This window comes from Littorina saxatilis, linkage group LG6 (genome assembly GCF_037325665.1).
Source record: "Littorina saxatilis isolate snail1 linkage group LG6, US_GU_Lsax_2.0, whole genome shotgun sequence".
Classification (NCBI taxonomy): domain Eukaryota; kingdom Metazoa; phylum Mollusca; class Gastropoda; order Littorinimorpha; family Littorinidae; genus Littorina; species Littorina saxatilis.
The window spans coordinates 45341034-45348533 of NC_090250.1; the positions used below are offsets into that span (position 1 = coordinate 45341034).

The following is a 7500-nucleotide window of genomic DNA, read 5'->3' on the forward strand; positions in this document are numbered from 1 at the left end:
TAGGTTCACGGCATCGAGAGTGATGCGACCTTCTCTCAGAAGTTAGTAGAGAAGGCTTCCCCATCCACCACCCGGGGGACGCGCCTCTACGCCAATTAGGGGGCGCGAGGATCCAATTATGTGTATTATTAATAGGAACCGTAGAACATGACTCCACGGTGCCAGCAATCATCGTCGTGACTAACCACCGGTTTGATATAAACATAACTTGATTCAATTTTTCGTGACACATATATATAATATTTGACATTTAGGATCCGTGCTCCAGCATACGCTTATATTTGCGGATCCTTAGTCTAAGTGCGTAGCAGAAATAAACACAATGACGGGCAATTTTACATCTCCGGTTTTGCGGCTTCGAAAATTAACTGTTTGTACAGTGTCCATGCTAAAATATGAATTTTTTCCAAGTGTAAATGATCCTGCGCACTAACACAGATGTGTACACACTATTACATGTGATAAGATTATTAATCCGCTGTGCATTGGCATACACGCAACCCACTGCTTGAACGCTCTCTGTGCAAATGTTTTTGTTTTGTTTTTACATGAACATGTTTCGTAACTGACATCTATCTGCAAAACTGATTCAGTTAGTTTCTGGGACACCCCCCTGGATAAGATATTACATTTTTTAAAGAAGATCAAGATTTTCAACAAGATTTCAAGAGTCAATTATTGTGAAAAAAAGTGAGGTTTTGTTTTCAGAACCCTCTTTAATTTACTGTGGCAGATTTAAATGTAAATTAGTTTTAAACACGGAGACCACCATGTTAACTGAGACAGGAAACAAATTGAACCGGTGTAGGATCCGGTCCGGTCCCCCCTCTGAAGTAGTCCCCCGGGGGAACAATTCGTGGCAAAAACTGCTCTATAATGGTCCCCCCTTAGACATCCAGCCTCGTTTTTCTTGTTACAATGTTAGTAATGTTACCAGCAATTTTAGAGAAAAGAAAGGAAAGAATCAGAGACTGGTTTAATTTCTTCTTATCAGTATTTATTTATTATTCATTTTATTTCATGTCATTTTTCTTTTGAACGGCATTATAAATCAGATCTATTTTATTTTCTGCAAAATATAGTCAAACAAAGAGATTGCTGTCTGTGCACTACATAATACCGGACGAAGATATAGATTGAAAATGGCTTGAATGCCTAAGAAAAACGAGGCTGGATGTCTAAGGGGGGACCATTATAGAGCAGTTTTTGCCACGAATTGGTCCCCCGGGGGACTACTTCAGAGGGGGGACCGGACCGGATCCTACACCGGTCCCGAATAACCACATAGCTTAAAGGGACATGACAAACCAACAACCAACCAACGAGCAGGAAAAAGTTCTGAAATTGCACAGAACGTAGGTAGGCTTTTGATGCGTGCTATGTGCCCACTCGGACGAATGCGCGTATCCTAAATTCCATGTTAAAGCCTGGAGAGATCTGAGAAAGTTTACATTATGGTATACAGGGATGGCCAAATATCAACATTTTAACTCGCCAGCCGGGCGAGTAACTTCAAAAAAGTCACTAGGCCACCAGAAATGTTGCTGGCCCGGTATATAGGTCCAATTCATTCTTCTTACTCGGCGTGACGTTATCAAATGGATCGGCTAGCTTTAGCCCTAAGGGGCACAACTCCGCTCATACTCTCTTCGCGCCGCCATATTGGATGCCGTCTTTGTTAGTTTTCTTCATTGCACTCTTGTTCTTTTTGCGTATTTCACTGTGTATGCAGACAAAATGAAGAAAACTGTGCATGCATGAGTCCAAAGGGGATCTGCCTTTTTAACACAACAGCACAACATAAAAAGTAAAGCAAGAATACATTATTATATTCATTTATTTATTCTTTATATCTCAAATTACCATGCAGACAGTGCACCAAAATTCACAAGATAAAGCTCTCAAGACAGGCAAATGAGGTACAATGCAGCTCAGGTAACTACTGCAAAGTATAATTTTCAAAGCATCCTATCACAGTGTTCACTCTAAAGGCACAACCGATGGACAATTGTTGATTAGCGCACTGCACACAGCAAAAAATAACCAGTTATAATCGTCTTCTCCGCTCAGTAACTTCCTTCCAGTTGTCACCCTGATGGTAAACAACTTTAGGGATCCTAAAGTGTGCCTGCTGACTGCAGTTTTTGGCCACACAACGTGTCATTTTCACTTTTGTCGAGTCGCCACCCAACGCTCAAGCACTGTCAGAGATCGTGCAAGGCATCCAACATGGCGGCGGATGACCAATTCCAGAGAGTTACGACCCGTGATTCTCATACCGCGCGCGCCGAGTAGAAATGCTGTTGTTAACTTGAGTTTCTGCAATAGGCCTATACCACAGTTGCTGCATCTGCGGTGTTAATATGGCTTTGAAACTCAATATGACAACCAAAAGAGTCGCATTTGACCAGAATGTTCACTGACCAGCCGGGCGAGTTGTGAGGCGGTTTCTACTAGCCCGGAGGATTTTGTAGTCGCCCCTGGCGATCGGGCGGACGATTTGGCCATTCCTGGTTTACACGGGAAAGAAGGTTTATTTTAGATGCCATTTACAGAAACTATTAAGCTTACGTGTTCCCAGATTCTTGGGGAACACAAGTATGCAGACTGCAGCATGGGAGCGGGCAGTTCAGTTTCACTCTTGATCTATTGTTCCAGCTTTGGGAGGGATCTCGGTAATCTCTGTTTTATGGAGACGCTACAACAGTTGCTTCGGAAAGCTTGGACACATAATTATCTGTATGGGCTTCCAATGACCAGACGTTTGACCTCCTGTACTGACCATGTGTGGATCTTTGGGAAAATGACGCTCCAGGTCTTATCTGAATCCACCCCAAAAGATTCCTGGCCACGCTTTAACTCTGAAATTGAAATTGTCATTGCTTCGACTATCTTTGATACATCATTGTAATATTCTAATATAATTCATAGCATCCGTTAATATTGATTTTTGTCTGTTGTGTCTCTAGTTCGTCCGGGATACGGCCGCCTCATATACGGTAAAAAAAAAAATTTAAAAAAAATTTAAAAAAAAATCCGTTCAGAATTACCAAAGATACAGCGAGCAAAACCGTAATCCAAACATTGTTCATAAAATGCAACACTTGTTTACGAAACCTCCGAAATAGATTGACCATCAATGTTCAAAGATGAGCTTATGAATAAAAAAAATAAAAAAATGTAAGGTCGAATCAGCGCATACTCTGATACGTTTTTTATAACTTACAATTCAGTGTTTGTTAGCTTGTTTGTCCACGACCAAGACCATATGGTCGACAAACTTGTGAACGTTTCGCTTTGTCTGAAATTAAACGTTCCATAAACTAACCTTTTTCTTCTTCTTAGGCCAAAAAAAAAATTGTCTGTTTAGGGTAACCCGACCGACCCTATCGATTTGGCGCCGACCCAAAAACTTTTTTTTGATTTCAAAAAAAAAGAAAGAAAAAAAAGAGGTAAAAATGCTAAAAAGAGACATTTGGCGTTTCTTTCTCTCCCTTTCTCTCTGTTTTATTTATACGTTAGTTTTGAAACATGTATTCATCAAATATAAGAAGTGAATGTTCAGCCAACATAGCATTTACACAAAACAAAAAAAACAAAACAAAAAACTTTACCTACCTACCGACCCTACTTTTTTTGGTCATGTTACCCTAAACAGACAATTTTTTTTTTGGCCTTAACATTATTATTCTGTGTAAGTAAGAAGACGTCACACAAACTTACGCTCTGACAAGACAAACACTCAGTACACCCAGCTTCCATTAAAAGCTGACGGTTCGTCTTTCAAGATCTTGCAAAGGAGCCATATGTTTCTCGCAGAACAAAAGATGGCATTGAGGAGCGATGATAATGTCACGACGGTAGCACACGCCTGTCAACGCAACCATTTTACCTGGCAGGTAGGCGCGAGCATTAGCGGCGTTGATGCAAAAGGGAGCAAACTGTTGTAGCAATGATAGGTGGGGTAGGGGATGACGTGAAAGAAAGAAAGAGAGAGAGAGAGAGAGAGAGAGAGTGAGAGAGAGAGAGAGTGTGTGTGTGAGAGAGAGAGAGTGTGCAAGAGAGAGAGAGAGAGAGAGAGAGAGAGAGAGAGAGAGAGTGTGTGTGAGAGAGAGAGAGAGAGAGAGAGAGAGAGAGAGAGAACCATACAAACAGACAGACAGATAGAGACAAAGGCAGAACGACAGGGAGAGACAGACAGATGGCGTGAAAGAGGAAAGCGAGAGAGAGAGAGAGAGAGAGAGAGAGAGAGAGAGAGAGAAAGAGAGAGAGGGGTAGAGAGAGAGGAGAGAGGGTGAAATAGAACGAGAGAGAGAGAGAGAGAGAGAGAGAGAGAGAGGGGGTAGAGAGAGAGGAGAGAAAGTGAAAGAGAACGAGAAAGAGAGAGAGAGAGAGAGAGAGAGAGGGGGTAGAGAGAGAGAGAGGGGAGAGAGAGAGAAGAGACGGCGAAAGAGAACGAGAGAGAGAGAGAGAGAGAGAGGGAGGGAGGGAGGGTAGAGAGAGAGGAGAGAGGAGAGAGGGTGAAAGAGAACGAGAGAAAGAGAGAGAGAGAGAGAGAGAGAACGAGAGAGAGAGAGAGAGAGGGTGAAAGAGAACGAGAGAGAGAGAGAGAGAGAGAGAGAGAGAGAGAGGGTGAAAGAGAACGAGAGAGAGAGAGAGAGAGAGAGAGAGAGAGAGAGAGAGAGAGAGAGAGAGAGAGAACGAGAGAGAGAGAAAGAGAGAGAGAGAGGAAGGGGGGGGGGTTAGTTGGCACAAAACAGTGTATACAATGTAAAGGTTCATTACGGGCCACAAGACGCAACATCCACTTACTGCAATTCAAAGGCAACCAAACTGACGACGGTGAGTAGAAAGATGGGAGGGGGGTAGGGAGCCGGGTACGTATGGTGTGGTTGTGTGGCACGGTTGATTAGGAGAGGGAGAAGGGTGTGTTAAGCAGGAGGGTGGAGGTGGACAGAAGAGGAACATCATAGCATTGGTGTCCTAAGAGGCCGAATGTTTGCCCACGTTTTTAGCGGTGCACGGACAAAGGTTACCGATTGAATCGCAAAGTTTCCCCATTCCACGCCGTCACGGGTGTGCAAATGTTCCCTACAAGGGTGTGGCCTTTTAATTCCGCCTTAACCCTCTGGGGTCCCACTGAATAGCTGTCTGCGTCAGTTTACGTCAAAGATACAAAGCAACACGATTTTTCCACAGGCCGACCGGAATCTTGTTACCGCCGCTTTGTCAGAAATTATGAAATAAATTTTGCGTCCGATTTGTACACTTCCCTTTTTTTGTGTACCCTCGACTTATGCCAGAAGCTTCTGTTCTGTGTTATCAGAATACACACCTTTTAGTTGACGGGCCCGGGTATTTAGATAGCGATCAATAATTGTGAGGTTTTCAGTCGTGGCCTGAGCCAGGGCAAGGGTAGTTAAGACGTGAGTGATTAAACCCGCCAACGTGCAACTGTGTCTGGTTGCGATAACTGTCACTCTGTATGTTGTTAATTTTTGTGATTTAATTTTGAGCTTACGCGTATTTAAACTTGACAAATGTCTACGATAAAAGGAGGCATTGACGCTCAGTGGCCTCGTTTCTTTTAATTAGAAAGAAGAAGATTTGACTGTGAACGTGTCAGAAGAAAAAGACGAACACTGAATTAACATTGTACTGCAGTTTATAATCAGACGTGTGTCTTGTGCGAAACAAAGTGACCAAAAGTTGTGGGTGAGTGAATGGTATTCAATGTCATTTTGTGTACGTCTGTGACAAGTGTAAAATGTTACAGTTAAGTGGCTTGTGTTTCGACACTGTCTGGCTCACTGGTTTATTTTGCACTCGGTGACAATTATGTTCTGTTGATAAACGCATGTGTATGGTGTTGGGTACAGCCAGGACGTATCATTTTACTGGTGCACGTGTGTGTGTGTGTGTGTATGTGTGTGTGTGTGTGTGTGTGTGTGTGTGTGTGTGTGTGTGTGTGTGTGTGTGTGTGTGCGTGTGTGTATACGTACGTCAGAGTGAGTATAAGAGATAGACAGACTGAGTGAGGGAGAGAGATAGAGAGGTACAGAGATACAGAGAGCGAAATAAGGGGAGAGAAAGAGGGAGGGGTGTGTGTGAGTAGGGGGTCAGTCTGAAATTGGGGCGGGGTTGGAATTTATGAATGAAACACTCGTACACACACACACGCAAACAAAGTGCCTCACAGACCTAAATACAAACGCAAATAACGCAAAAACCACACACTGCTAGCTTTCACTCTGCCAATACAGTGGACACATTGCTAGCTTTCACTCTGCCAATACAGTGGACACACTGCTAGCTTTCACTCTGCCAATACAGTGGACACTCTGCTAGCTTTCACTCTGCCAATACAGTGGACACACTGCTAGCTTTCACTCTGCCAATACAGTGGAACCCCCCTTTTAAGACCTCCAACAATCTTAGAAGAACAGAGGTTAAGAATAGAAAGTCTGAGAAAACAAGGTCTTAAAAGGGAGGGGGTCTTAAAATGGGGGGTCTTAAAAGGGGGGTTCTACTGTTGCTAGACGAACCCGTGGAGAATACAGCCGAACATCAAACAACTCACTCAGGGGCGTTTCTTCCACCTGTCTCTCTCCCCAAAAGACAACCTCTTATCCATCCCAGACGGTGTTGTAATATAAACCCACACCCCGTCCCTCAAACACCGCCCAAATATCACAAGAAAAATGTTCATTCAAAATGAACAGCGTCGATGCAATGTCCACCAAAGATTTATTTTGGGAAGTGTTAAAAGGTTAGGGTCAAAAGTCAATGAATTGCATGTTATGCTGGATATATAAATTGTTTATTTCAGTCAATGCTTGCTATGAATTGATCAAACAGCCACAAGAAAAAACCAAGTCGCGTAAGGCGAAATTACTACATTTAGTCAAGCTGTGGAACTCACAGAATGAAACTGAACGTAGTCCGCCGCTAGTGCAAAAGGCAGTGAAAGTGACGAGCCTGCTGAGTTTGGCGCGGTAACGGTTGCGCTGTGCTTCATAGCACGCTTTACTGTACCTCTCTTCGTTTTAACTTTCTGAGCGTGTTTTTAATCCAAACATATCATATCTATATGTTTTTGGAATCAGGAACCGACAAGGAATAAGATGAAATAGTTTTTAAAACGATTTCGGAAATTTAATTTTGATCATAATTTTTATATTTTTAATTTTCAGAGCTTGTTTTTAATCCAAATATAACATATTTATATGTTTTTGGAATCAGAAAAGGATGAAGAATAAGATGAACGTAAATTTGGATCGTTTTATAATTTTATTTTTTTTTACAATTTTCAGATTTTTAAGCCACCAAACTGAAATGCAATACGGAAGTCCGGCCTTCGTCGAAGATTGCTTGGCCAAAATTTCAATCAATTTGATTGAAAAATGAGGGTGTGACAGTGCAGCCTCAACTTGTACAAAAAAGCCGGATATGACGTCATAAAAGACGTTTATAAAAAAAATAAAAAAAATAAAAACGTCC

General features: G+C 42.4%; 1 protein-coding gene across 4 annotated transcripts in view; it reads left to right on the forward strand.

Moving 5' to 3' along the window:
• The window catches only part of LOC138969338 (uncharacterized), a 50201-nt gene that overhangs the window by 16246 nt on the left and 26455 nt on the right, over positions 1-7500 (forward strand). The window contains exon 1 of one of the 4 annotated variants that reach the window (XM_070342113.1): positions 4901-5715. The exons of the other annotated variants lie outside the window; for them this stretch is intronic. The gene's annotated coding sequence lies outside the window, so the exon portion shown is untranslated. Of the gene's footprint in view, positions 1-4900; positions 5716-7500 lie in introns of those variants that run through there. 4 annotated transcript variants of the gene reach the window in all.